The sequence below is a fragment of the Cervus canadensis genome, chromosome 17 (assembly GCF_019320065.1).
Source record: "Cervus canadensis isolate Bull #8, Minnesota chromosome 17, ASM1932006v1, whole genome shotgun sequence".
In the NCBI taxonomy this organism is placed as follows: Eukaryota; Metazoa; Chordata; class Mammalia; order Artiodactyla; family Cervidae; genus Cervus; species Cervus canadensis.
The window spans coordinates 64473420-64487809 of NC_057402.1; the positions used below are offsets into that span (position 1 = coordinate 64473420).

Consider the following 14390-nt stretch of genomic DNA (forward strand, 5'->3'; position numbering starts at 1 on the left):
TCCCACACTCTAAACACCACAACAGTCTCAGAAGAATAATACTAACTCCACTTTAAACGACATGATGACTGAAAAGTTTAAGATATTAATTTTTGTTTTGTTTTTGCTTTTTATCCTTAAAGTAAATTGCTGTGTTTCAAAACTACTCATCACAGTTTCTGTGTGGTGTGTCACCAACCGGACACACCATTAGGCTCATTAACTCAACTTTACTCATGATGTCTATGGATTCCTTTTAAAAAATATTTAGTGTTGTTTTATTAGTATGTAAAATATGTTACATGGCTCCATAGTTAAATCCACAGAACAGCTTTACTTAAAGAAGTCTAGTTCCTTTGCTTTCCCCCTCCCCTCCATAAGAAACCATTCTTTTAGTTTTATGATTTATCCTTCACTTTCAATTTTCATAAACAAATATGTGACATATATTAAGGCATCCCACTGCTTCTTATATACACTTTCCCCATCTTTGTGAAGCTATCTTTTCTTATTTTTGCCAGCATACCTTTGGGAGAGCTTCCAGAAATTTTGCGGATTGCTGAAGCAACACGTACATCATCTTGCTGGGACTGCCAAACTCCTCTCCACTGGGGTTGTACCACATTGCATTCCCTCCAGCAAAGTATGACAGGGCCAACAGCCTCACAGCCTTGCACACTAGTTGTCAAACTTCTGGATTTTTGCCAATCTGATCTTAGTATGGCTTTAGTTTGCTTTTCTCTTATGAGCAAGTTTGAACATATTTTCACACAGGTAAGAGTCATTTGCATTCCTTTCTCTGTAAAGTGACTCTCCATATCTTAGGCCTACTTTTCTATAGGGTCATACGCCATTTCCCCCTATTTATAGAAGCTCTTCGTATATCAGCGATACTTCCTTTCCACTTATAAGTTTATCAGCTACATCTGGCTTATGATGACTGGACAGGACTGAGTGGGGACGAGGAAGGATGGGAAGGAATGTGGAATAGCAATAGGAAGTCTGCCATGTTCAGAGGTCTGGCTAGAAAGGAAGGTTGGCAGAGACTCTCATTGGAATTTGCTTTGTAGAGGGACATGGTTGGATGTTATTAATCTCCAAATACACCTCCAGTGGTTTTTGTCCCAAGAATAAAACTACACCTTCATGGTCTGTGAACGGTACCATCAGCCCCAGTGAGTCCCCATCTGGGAGCCTAGGGAGACTCCGAGACCTATGCAGGCCCCTGGTCTTCTATGAAGCCAGGAGGAGAGGTTTAACTGGAACAGCTACTTGATGCATAACAAGCAAAATCAAGGCTGTTGGCAGCGGGGAGGTGCTGTTTAGGCTACAAGAGCAGCAGTTCATGCTCTTGACAGGGGCTGAGCAGCTGTGGGAAGTAGAGTCATTAGTCTCATGGTCCTTCTGGCAAGGGAGACGTTTTTACAGAGTAAAGTGTTCTCTGGGTGTCAATCCCCCTAGACTTTCCAACCACAGAGGTCTTCAACCTCAGGTCTGCTCAGCTTACCCTGTCTCTGCAACTGGATGGAAACGCACCCTCATCCATTCAGCACATCTGAATTTCTCCCAGTGAACTACAGATGGAACAATCAACCCCAAATTATCTCAGCCCAGAAGAACATGCCTGCTGCAGGTCTGGTTTCTCATCACCTTTAGGCACACAGTCAAAGGAACGTGGGTCTGGAAAGTCGGGGCCCAAGCCTGTTGCCTCTGACCTCCTCTCTGCCTCTTCCAATGCTGATACCCATGGTCCTGCGATGCTGCCCAAGCCTTTACGGCAGCAACTCCCTCCTCATGGACCCCTTCCCAAGGGGCAGCTGCCCCCGCACTCAATCGAGATGTCACGTCCTCAGAGAGGCCTTCCTGGCCCACTCCTGCTGGAGGAGCGCCCAGGTCACCATCCACCACGTCACCGTGGCCGTAATCTTCATGGCTCGTAGGACTCACAGACACTTCTTACTCAGCTTTTTGTTTCTTGGTTTTGTTTCTTCTTTGTTTTTTGTGTCTTTTGCCACCGCAGAGGGGCAGCAGCACCAGAGCGGGCACTCCAGATGCTGTGGGATGAATCAGGCCCTGACCAGCCTGTCTCTGAACTCCACCCCACTGATCCTGAATGATCGCGTTCTTCACTGGGATTCCAGCAGGATTCCAAACAAAACACAGTGATAAATGCCTACTTAGACTTGCAGAATTTTATCAAACAATTTTTCCAATCACTTAGATCTGAACATTTGACTGAAAAGAAAAAAAAAAAAAATGTGCTTCATGGGGCACACGCTGGATAGGGAACCAGGAGTCTCTGCTATCCAAATGAAGGAGTGGGGTTTTATTTCAGTTTATTTTTTAAAATCACACGTGGGAGACATTTTTGCCTGTGTGTTACATTGGTCATGATTCTAGTCAAGCCAGACCACTTGATTCACAACAGTAATAAACCTTGGAAATAAATGTTCAAACACACAGATGCAGTACATTATTTTAAGTTACTTTTAGTTCCTAAAGTGGCCAGTCAGGAAATCCAAAGGGATTGAGTTAATGATACCTCTCCACTCCTTTCAGTGACCTTTGTCTTGATTTAAGGGTACTATTTAATAGAATTTATATTAACACTGTGCTGCTAATGAAACTGGCAAAGGTTTTACAAGCCGTAACACCCTAGTGTTGGGGTGTGTGATAAAGTAGCAAGTACTCTTCTTATTCACTGCTACTGCAAAGGGGAATTGGTTTAACCTTTCAGAAAGGTAACATTATTAGCTCATGTGGTAAAGTATGTCCAAGATGGGGTTACCAAACCTGGCCAAGCTACTGACACCAGGTTGTAATGAAGAAAGGTACAGCATTTACTACTGAGCCAGGCGAGGAGAATGGGCAGCTCACGCTCAGAAGACCCAGCCTCCCCGATGGCTTTCAGGGACGGAAGGAACACTGGGGGTGAGGGGTGCAGGGGACATGAGTTTCTTCTGGCTGATTGGTGGTGGGGTGACAGGGTGGTGTTTCAGGAATCTTAACGGTTAACTTTCTGGTTCCAATCAGTCTGGGATCTACACGCTTATAGTCAGTGTATAGTCACCATCTCTCACCTGGGTTGGGGTAGGGTGTCTTAGTTTCTGCAGAACAATGCAAAGATTTCCATCACAGTGTTCTGTATACCCCCTGGGGAGGAACTAGAACTCTGTGTAATCACTGAACTGTTCTTTAAGCTATCCTTGATTTTCTCGCTTGACTGCTTTTCCTTTGTTTCTGCATTCCCTCATGTCCCTAATTACTAACTGCTTGAATCTATTCTTTGGAACTCTGGGGAGGCCTAGGACATGAAAGCCTTTTTCTACAAACAAGAAATGTGGGACATGGAGGGGCCAGCATGGTCCTACTCAGTTTCAATAGCTCCAGTTATGGAATGAATGCTGGTGAGACTGTTGATGTCCTCCCCCAAATTCATAGGTTGAAGCCCTTATCCCTTGTGTGATAGTGTCTGGAGATAGGGCCTTTGGAAGACAATTTGGTTTAGATGAAGTCATGAAGGTGGGGCTGCTACAACTGTATTAGCATCCTTATAAGGCCATGATGAGATCAGAATTCTGTCTGCATGGAGCATGTATACACTAAGGCGGGACTCTGAGGTCACAGCCAAGAAGTGGGCCCTCATCAAGAGCCTAATGGTGCTGGTACCCTGATCGCAGACTTTCAGCCTCCAGAACCATGACAAATAGAAGCTTATTGTTCAAGCCACCAGGTACAGTATTCTGTTACAGCAGCCGGAGCTAAGAAAGCCCCCAGTGGAGCATGCCTTCTAGCAGTCATCTCCTGGTGTCCTAGCCTGGTGTTATCTCCTCCCCTGGTGAACCTGAGCTGGCCTGAGCTCATTTTCCCACCATAATTCAGCCAGTTCAGGGCCGAGGCCATAAGAGGGCTTGGCAGTTTCTAACCTAAGCTCTCCCATGGGGAGACCTCCTGTGGCAAGGTCTGCTGTCCCAGCACCCCAGCCAGACTCTGTGATCCCACCTCCGTCTCCTCCCTACTACAACCACACGAGAGATGCAAGCAAGACCAGCAGAACCGTCCAGCTCAGCCTAGCTGACCCATAAAGCCAAGAAGGATAATCAAACAGTGGTTTTTTGACACCATCATGTCCTGGGGCAGCTGCAGCAATAGACATCCAATGCAGAGCATGACGGTAACACTGTGAGGACACACACTACACTTGGGGTTCATTTTAGATGGGGAATCACAATCTGTTTTCCTGTTTCTTTGTGATCTTTGGAGGTCTTGTGTAACTTCTCCTTTGTAATTGGAAAAGAGAACAAAGCACATTGTTAAAAGATGTATTTTTTTTTTTTTTGCTTCCTTGGGAATGTAGCTTCATTATTAATAACAACAGTATTTCTTCATAAATATTAATTTTGCCTCTGCCATGTCTCGAGGCCTGTGCTGGATGCTAGAGACAAACTGGAGACCAGGACAGAAGAGAAGCAACAGACACAGAGAAGAAAGTGATGGGAGAGCAAAGGTGGCCAGGTTCAGTGATAAATGTGGGCAGAAATAAAGACTGATGGTGAAATAAGCCAGACGCGAAGGACAGATATGAAATGAGTCCGCTGCCATGAGGCTGCTAGAATAGTCAAATCATAGAGAAAGAGAGTATAATGGTGCTTACCAGGGAGCAGGAAAAGGGTGGTCAGAATTTAATGGGTGCAGAATTTCTGTTTGGGATGGTGGAAAGTTCTGGAGGTGAATGTTGGTTATGGCCGCACAACAGTGCGAATGTACTCAAGGTCACTGAACTGTGTGCTTAAAATTGTAAGTTTTATGTTCTGTATATTTTACCACAGTTTAAAAAGATTACAGATTCCCCATCACTGTTTTCCGTCAATATGTTTTAACCTGACTAAAATGTACAGTCTGAAGAAAGACTAAATTCAAAGTAAGTCACTTAGGTTAGGCTGATGACTCCATATTTCAGACAGGGCTGATAATTAGCAGGAGATTCTAACAAAGTCTCCCATTTTCATAGCTGAAAGCCTTCTGGAATTCTATGGCGTCAAAATCTAGAAGTTGTCTTCTCAGATGACAGCAAGGGCATCTGAACAGTGTCTCAGCTGAAGTGTCAGGTTTGCTGAAGGAGTCCCAGAATTTGTGGAGTTCTTTTCTTCTAAAGAGATACCACCTTTCCAGCAGGAATTTTCTTCATCTTGAGGCTATAAAAACTGATCACTGGGCCACAAAAGGGGTCCATTCTCTCTGGTCTGTCAGGAAGTCAGCCCATTGTGTTTGCAGCACCCTTCACTATCTCTGCTGTTTGTTCTCAATAAATTCACTCTCTTCTGAGATACTGTGTGTCTGGAAACTCTTTTTCAACCCACACATGGACCACAAAATTTTGGTGGCCTGTATGGGGACTTGTGGGGGCTCCCCCCCAACTCTCTTATTTCCTTTTCCTGAACCCTCTGCAAACAGGCAAGCAGCTGTGAAGCAACTGAGGAGCTCTGGCCAGGGCCACTGCCTGGCACGTTCCCAAGGTCACAGAACCCATGGTGCCCCAGTGGCTGCCAACCCAGCAGGTGAAGGCTCTCCTCTCCTCTCTCTCCCTTAGGCTGAGAACCAGACCGACTAACAGCATGCAGGCATGGGTCAGGCCCTTAAAAACCATTCGTGTGCCTGCGACGTGAAGACTCCCGTGACAGAAGAGGGGAGCCATGGAACAGACCAAGCTATTAGAGCGTCCGTCCCCAGGAGGACAATTTCCATGAACCACGAGGCACATATTGTTTCAAACAGAACACTGGGCCCGCCCCCTCCTCTGGACACTACCCTCCCAGCAGGATAATAAGGTGGGTTCCTCAGCCTGTCTTCCCTGTTACTTTCACTTTTTGACTTACAGGAACCTAAGTGTTGCCTCTACGTCACCTCAGAAGTGCCTTCCCATGTTTCAGGGAGTCGTCAAATGATGCGTCACCCAGCTGCTCCCGGGAGGGAACCTCTTGTTCCTTTCTTTCTCTGCTCGAGTTGCATGGCCCCTTAGTCACACAGTTTGTGCCTTTGTCTCAGACTCAGCGATCATCTCTCACAGTTGGAGGGAACTGTGTGGGACATTTGGCCATTCTGTGCCTCAGTCACACAAAGAGATCACTGGGACAGAGGGGACATCTTTCTGACAGCCAGTGACTCTCAGTACCCCATTCTATGGCATTTAGGTTAAGAATGGGTTCTGGCACGCCTTGGAAGTCTTCCTCAGACTCACTCCTTGGCTGCATTCTTAGGCACTGGAAAAAATTTGACACTGAAAATCTCAAAAAGAAAAGGCTCATTTCCTTTTGCGAGGCGGCCTGGCCCCGGTATAAACTGGGGGGCCAGGAGACATGAACCTCTTCATGGCATACTGAGTTATAACATAATCCTCCAACTCAATCTCTTTTGCTGAAAGCAGGAAAAGGACTCAGAGGTGCCTTACGTTCAGTCCTTTATGGCCCTTAGTCAGAATCTGGATATGAGGGACGTGGGCCACACGTGTCTTTCTGCTGCCTCTCATCCCCCCAACCCCTCTGTCTCCCTCCCCATCAGACCTTTTAGATGACTCCCTATTTGACCTTTTCTATCCACAACCCAGTCAACCCCTTTAGTTTCAGACTCAACTCACACCCCAACAGTGTCTCAACAACCATCCCTCATCAGGACGAAGGCCCCATCTCCCTTTTCCACACAAGATCGAGGACTACCCAACGCCAGGAAACAAAGTCTCATACGCTTGCCTTAAGGGAAGTGGTAAATGCTGGGAAAGATTGAGGGCAGGGGGAGAAGGGGACGACAGAGGATGAGATGGTTGGATGGCATCACCGACTCAACAGACATGAGTTTGGGTGAACTCTGGGAGTTAGTGATGGACAGGAAGGCCTGGCGTGCTGTGGTTCATGGGGTTGCAAAGAGTCAGACACGACTGAGTGACTGAACTGAGCTGAACTGAAATGCAGACATGGGCAGCATTAGAGTCCATGGTTCCTTTCCCATGTCTGGCATTTCTCAGATTCAAAAAAGTTAGGTCCCTTCAGTCAGGACCCCATCACTGTGATTAAGGAATTGCAGGCCCTCACTATAGCCCTCAGTCTAACTCGGGAAGACACTCATGTAGTTGACCACTTGCTGTACTCACAAGGAAAAGAAGTGGATATGGGCCTTAGCCTAAGCTTGGGCAGATAAGGCACACACTCAGAATCCCAGCGAAAACTGAATGCGGGCAGCTGCAGTCCCAAGAATAGACCATGGATGAAGCAGCCAGGTGAATGATAATGGTCTGTCAGGGGGATGAACCAGGAAAGACTACATGATCACCTGCCTGCCAGAGGGTATGAGAAAGGCAATCATCAAAACCATTAATTATAGCAAGCTAGGGATGTTTCCCTGGTGGCTCAGATGATAAAGGATCTGCCTGCAACGCAGGAGATCCAGGTTCAATCCCTGATCAGGTAGATAGCCCCGGAGAAGGGAATGGCTACTCACTCTAGTATCCTTGCCTAGAGAATTCCATGGACAGAGGAGTCTGGCAGGCTATAGTCCATGGGGTTGCAAAGAGTCGGACACAACTGAACAACTAAAATTTTCACTTTTTCACTTAGGGAAGTTACTCAGGATCCTTCTGAGAACCCTGTCCTTCCTCAGGCCTGGCTAGCAGTCACCATGGGAAAACATACCCACTTAGATCCAGATACTAATGAAGGAAGGACTATCCTTGTAGTCTGCTTTATAAGCCAGTCAACTCCAGACACTAGGCAAAAGCTACAGAAACTACAACAGGGCCCACAAACACCATCCTGTGTGTTGCTTGATAAGGCCTTGTAAGGTCTCTAACAACAGGGAGGAAATTTCCAGGAGTAGCTGGGAACAGAGGGAGGAAGAAAAATTTTAAATGACATGCTCAGTACATGGCTCTTGCCATTTCAGTCCCTCCCACAGCAGGGGTCAATGGGTGTACCTCCCTTTCTCAGAAACCTCTGATGACCTGCTACCAGTGCGGTCAGCCAGGGAACACAGGCGGGAGCTGCCCCGCTCCACCACCGATACTTACTGTCACCAGAAGGGCCACTGGAAGAGGAGTTGTCCCTCCTTCCCAAGCAGGTGGGCCAACATCATAGCCGCCCAATATCAGAGGTGCCTCTGAACTCAGCACTCACAGCCGAAATCCAAGTCAGCTTCCGCTGTCAGTGGTAGGTGACCATTGAGAGTGGGAGTCAGACTGCATTTTAGGTCTTGACCTCCTGGACACAGATGACTGAAAGTGCCCGGGGCTCAAACTACAGGCCCCTATATCCCCTATAAAAACCAGAGGCACCCTGGGTGACCCTGGATGTGGTGGGGGCCACTGTAACCTTTCTGATTGACCCTGGGGCTACTTATTCAGCCCTTCTCCGGTCCCACTCATTATCCCTCAAACCTCCTAACGGGGGTGGATGGACAATCCTCCTATGGCCGTTTCACTCCTCCCCTACCTCGTTCCCTGGAAAGTACTCTGCTCACCCACTCCTTCTTAGTCTTCCTGACCTGCCCCACCCTCTGTTAGGCTGAGATTTATTAACAAAATTTAAAGCTACATTATCATTTATGCCAGTAAATATGGCTTTAACAACAGCTATGAAACTGGTTCTAGCTAAAATCCTGCCCCAGATCCTCAGGCAAGTTCCTCCAGAAGAATGGGATACTTCTACTTCCAGGAGGTCTGCTACAGCCACCCCAGTAGTTATCCGTTTAAAGGATCCAAACTCTTTCTCTAAAGTATCACAATATCCTCTTAAGGAGGAAGGCTTAATAGGATTGAAGCCTCTAATCTCCGAGTTCCTCCAAACTAGACCTCTAATCCTATGTAATTCTCCCTGCAATACCCCAATCCCAGCAGTAAAGAAGTCTGACAGCTCCTAACATTTAGTCCTGAGGGTTGTCAACCAAGCAGTGGCCCCTATTCATTTGGTAGTACCTAACCCACTTAACCTTTGAGGTCAAATCCCTTCACAAACCCAATGGTACTCCTAGACCTGAAGGATGCCTTCTTTTGCATTTCAGTCCATACTGACACCAAATTCTTATTTGTCTTCAAATGAAAAGGCCCAAATACCAAATATACCAAACAACTCACCCGGATGGTCTTGCTTCAGGGGTTTCGAGACAGTCTTCATTTGTTTGGTCAAGCGTTAGCAAAGGCCCTTTCATTGTTAATGCTGGAGGGTGAAAGCTGCCTACTCCAATGTGGCAGAGATCTCTTAATTTATAGTGCTGGTAAACTAACTTCCTTGGTTGCTCAGTGGTAAAGAATCTGCCTGCAAGGCAGGAAATGCAGGTTTGATCCCTGGGTTGGGAAGATCTGCTGGAGGAGGAAATGGCAACCCACTCCTGTATTCTTACCTGGAGAATCCCATGGACAGAGGAGCCTGGCGGGCTGCAAGTCCATGGGGTTGCACAGAGTCAGACATGACTTAGCGACTAACAACACAACAACAAACTAATCTCAGACAATAATGCCATTCTAGTTCTTAGCAGCATGAGGGTACGGGTATTCCCTGCCAAGGCACAAATTACTGCCCAACAAGTGCCTTTCCTGGGGCTAATATTAACCCCTGGAAAAAGAAGTATTGCCCCGGATAGAAGGAAGTTCATCTTAGACAAGTCCATGTGAGCTACTAGACGACAGCTTAGGAACTTTTTAGGAATGACAGGGTTCAGCCAAATTTGGATTTCCACCTATGGCCTATTGACCAAGGCTCTTTATGATGCCATTAAAGGACCAGAACACCCCTGGAATGGAGCCCTGAAACAGAGGCAGCTTTTACACAAATAAATAAGGCCAGCCTCAGGCCTACCAGATCTAACAAAGCCCTCTCTCCCTTTGTTCAGGAAGAAATGGAGTGGTTCTGGGGATACTAACCCAATCCCTGGGACCATCTCAGCACCCAGTAGCATATCTATCTAAAACACTGGACATAACATCTCAGGGATGGCCTCCGTGTCTAAGAGTATTAGCTGTCACTGCAGTTCTCACAGAGGAAGCTTCCAAACTCACAATAGTTTACACTCCTCACCAGGTCTTAGATGTCCTCAACTCCAAGGCATTCCATTGGATTTCAGATAGCAGAATTCAAAAGTATCAGGCTTTATTCTTAGAGGGGTCAGAGGTATCAATCAAGCCTTGTACTATCCTGGATCCTGCCACTCTTCTGCCCAAACCAAATCCTAACACCTTCCTTCTACATTTCTGTTTAAGGTGACTGACCAAGCCTAGTCATAGAGCTAGGCCTGGATAATTTTGAGCATTACTTTGCTAGTGTGTGAGATGAGTGCAATTGTGTGGTAGTTTGAACATTATTTGTCATTGTCCTTCTTTGGGATTGGGATAAAAACTGAACTTTTCCAGTCCTGTGGCCACTGCTGAGTTTTCCATATTTGTTGGCATACCGAGTGCAGCACTTTAACAACATCATCTTTTAGGATTTGAAATAGCTCAGCTGGAATCCCATCACCTCCACTAGCTTTGTTCATAGTGATGCTTCCTAAGGCCCACTTCACACTCCAAGATGTCTGACTCTAGGTGAGTAATCACACCATTGTAGTTATCTAGGTCATTAAGATCTTTTTTGTATAGTTCTTCTGTATATTCTTGCTATATATTCTTAATATCTTCTGCTGTGAGAAAGTTCTGAACTGAGAACTTCCAGATATTCAAGCTGGATTTAGAAAGGGCAGAGATCAAATTGCCAATGCCCACAGAATCACAGAGAAAGCAAGAAAATTCCAGAAAAACATATACTTCTGCTTCATTGATTATGCCTTTGACTGTATGGATGACAACAAACTGTGGAAAATTCTTAAAGAGATGGGAATGCCAGACCACCTGACCTGCCTCCTGAGAAATCTGTATGCAGGTCAAGAAGAAACAGTTAGAACTGGACATGTAACAACAGACTGATTCCAAATTGGTAAAGAGGTACATCAAGGCTGTATATTGTCACTCTGCTTATTTAATTTATATGCAGAATACATCATGCAAAATACCGGACTGGATGAAGCAAAAGCTGGAATCAAGATTGCCAGGAGAAATATGAATAACCTCAGATACGCAGATGACATGACCCTTGTGGCAGAAAGCAAAGAGGAACTAAAGAGCCTCTTGATGAAGCTGAAAGAGGAGAGTGAAAAAGCTGGTTTAAAACTCAACATTCAAAAAATGAAGATCATGGCATCCAGTCTAATCACTTTATGCCAAATAGATGGGGAAACAGTGACAGACTATTTTCTTGGGCTCCACCATCACTGCAGATGGTGATTGTAGTCACAAAATTAAGACTCTTGCTCCTTGAAAGAAAAGCTATGACCAACCTAGACAGCATACTAAAAAGCAGAGACATTACTTTGCCAACAAAGGTCTGTCTAGTCAAAGCTATGGGTTTTCCAGTAGTCATGTATGGATGTGAAAGTTGGACCCTAAAGAAAGCTGAGTGCTGAAAAATTGATGCTTTTGAACTGTGGTGTTGGAGAAGACTCTTGAGAGTCCCTTGGGCTGCAAGGAGATCCAACCAGTCCATCCTAAAAGAAATTAATTCTGAATATTCATTCGAAGAACTGATGCTGAAGCTGAAGCTCCAATACTTGGCCACCTGATGCGAGGAGCCGACTCATTAGAAAAGACCCTGATGCTGGGAAAGATTGAAGGCAGGAGGAGAAGGCGACGACAGAGGATGAGATGGTTGGATGGCATCACTGACTCAATGGACGTGAGTTTGAACAAGCTCCAGGAGATGGTGAGGGACAGGGAAGCCTGGCGTGCTACAGTCCATGGGATCACAGAGTCAGACATGACTGAGTGACTGAACAATATAGTGCTAGGCCAGATCTATGCCTTTACCCAATCCAGACACAGAATGGTTTACAGATGGCAGCAGTTCCATCCAGGAATGCTGAAGGATCTCAGGGTATGCCATAGTCAACTTTACAGAAGTAATAGAGTCAGGCCCACCCCACAGGGCAAATACTTCCACCCAAAAATCAGAACTCATCCTTCTAACTAGAGCCCTCAAAGTAGGAGACGGACTATGAGTCAATATTTACATATAGACTCAGCACACACCTTCTATATAGTCCATGCCCATGTGGCCATCTGGAAGGAAAGGGGCCTATTAACTGCACGTCATACTCCAATTAAGCACTGGGCCAGACATTTTGGGCTTACTAGAAGCTATAAAATCCCCACTGCAGGACATCATCCACTGCAGGGCAAACCAGAAGGATTCATCAGATATAAGTAAAGGAAATAATAAAGCAGCTAAAGAAGCCAAAAAGGCCACCCTAAGCATCCTACAGGCTCCCCTGATCCCAAGTCTAGACTTCTTACCACTTCAGTACCCACCCTCTGAACTCACAGAAGGACAGAACTGCAGGTTCATTTTAATCCCTGAAGGATGGCTACTGAGCCCAGACGATAAACTCCACTTACCAGACGCTTTCCAATGGAAGATACTAAACCCACCTGCATCAGGCCACCCATTTAGGGGCTGAATTGCTTTTTAGACTAATGGGGACAATATTCACCAGAAAAGGAATCCTCTCAACCCTTCAATCAACATCCCAAGCCTGTCCTGCTTGTCTCCAGGCCAACCCAGAGAGGGCTATAACTTGCCCCCCACCATCCCACTGCTCCATCTGAACCAGAAGCGAGGAAACCAAATCTATTGGTGAATAGATCTGACTTACATGCTCCCTTGCAAAGGCTATAAGTACCTCTGAGTGATGTTAGGTGCCTTTATAGATGAAGTGAAGCCTACCCAGCTAAGACCGAGGCCACTGAGGTCACCACTGCCCTCTTGGAACGTGTTATACCTAGGTTTGGACTTCCAAGCTCTTTACAATCAGATAATCTCCCTGTGTTTATTTCCAGTCTGAGCCAAGGTGTCAACAAAGACCTACAAATGAACCACGATCTTCATTCAGCTTGACACCCTCAAAGGTCTGGAAAGGTAGAAAGAGCCAATCCGGCCCTCAAAAAGTACCTACTGATAGAAACTAGCAAACCTGGGTCACCCTTCTTTCCATCGCTTTCCCCAAATCCAGGACTCATCCAAGCCCTTATGAAATCATTTATGGGGAGATCATTCTTAAGCACAGACCTCTTCATTGACCCTGAGGCCCATTAATGAGTAGACTATCTTACAATTTTAGATTTAACTCTTAAAAATATGTGGGAATACTAGAACCAAAACAGTCCCAAGCCAGATTCTAATTTTTCAGAGTCCTCCCTGCCTAAACCCCAGGGACTGGGTATATGTTAACACTCTTACACAGGATGGAAATCCATCAAAGCAGTGTGGACAGAACCAAACTAAGTCTTGCTGACCCTCTCACAGCTGCCAAAATCCAAGGCTTTACCTCCTGGATCCATGTGTCACAACTGAAGACAGATCTTTCTCCAGAAGAAGAAGATCTCCAACCAACCCAAGACTCACAAGACGCCTCTTATGACTGTGAGCTCTGGGACACCCTCTGCTTCCTCTTCAAAAAACCATCAGGTCTGTGCTGAACATAGAGCCTCGCCAACCTGATTTTCATCTTGCTATCCTCCTTTTCATTCCCTGGGCTCTTTCCCTCCCATGGGTTATTTTGTCCCACGCTTGTGGGACCAGCCCGTGGCATCCTTGTCTTCCTCAAGCTTTGCAAAGGCAGCCTAACCCCAACTCCTAACCCAAAAACCTACACCTTCTGTCAACTCCTCTTTTTTTCTCTTTCTGTCATCTCCCTTGAACTGGTCTCAGATTTCTATCTCAACACTCTGCTTTTATTACCCCTTATTGTAGGATATAAATCTTCAGAACCCCTACCTACCTCTCCTAATCCCATCTCAACAACAACTGTGTGTATGTGTGTGTGTGTGTACCAGCATGGGACAAAACCCTTCAAGGAGACTTACAAGATTATTCCCCACAACAACTCTATTGATAACTGAATCTAGTCTCCTAAAGCTGTAATCATCATCTTCCTCTCTTTTTCTATCCTTGTAGATGCACATAATCGTCATCAATATTAACCAACAGTTCAGGAAGCCCTTAAACCCCTCCACCAACCTTCCCCAGGATCATACAAAAACTGCTAGATATGCACCACTGTTTTCCCCCAACACGGCCTAGTGGCACTTCCCATTGTCTTTATTGTTCAGTCACTAAGCTGTGTCTGACCCTTTGTGACCCCGTGGGCTGGAGCCTGCTAGGCTCCTCTGTCCATGGGATCTCCTGGCAAGAACACTGCAGCGGGCTGCCAGTGCCTTCTCCAAAGGGATCTTCCTGACCCAGGGATCGAACCTGCATTGGTGGGTGGAGTCTTTACCACTGAGCCCCCAGGGAAGCCCAGCACTTCCCACTCCCTGCTAAATGGAACCAACTTGAATCCTT

General features: G+C 46.0%; 1 protein-coding gene across 6 annotated transcripts in view; it reads right to left on the reverse strand.

The window, feature by feature from the left end:
* PGPEP1L (pyroglutamyl-peptidase I like) overlaps nucleotides 1–14390 on the reverse strand; it is a 77304-nt gene that overhangs the window by 27568 nt on the left and 35346 nt on the right. Inside the window, exon 2 of one of the 6 annotated variants that reach the window (XM_043490132.1) lies at nucleotides 8036–8165. The exons of the other annotated variants lie outside the window; for them this stretch is intronic. The gene's annotated coding sequence lies outside the window, so the exon portion shown is untranslated. The remainder of the gene's footprint in view (nucleotides 1–8035; nucleotides 8166–14390) is intronic. 6 annotated transcript variants of the gene reach the window in all.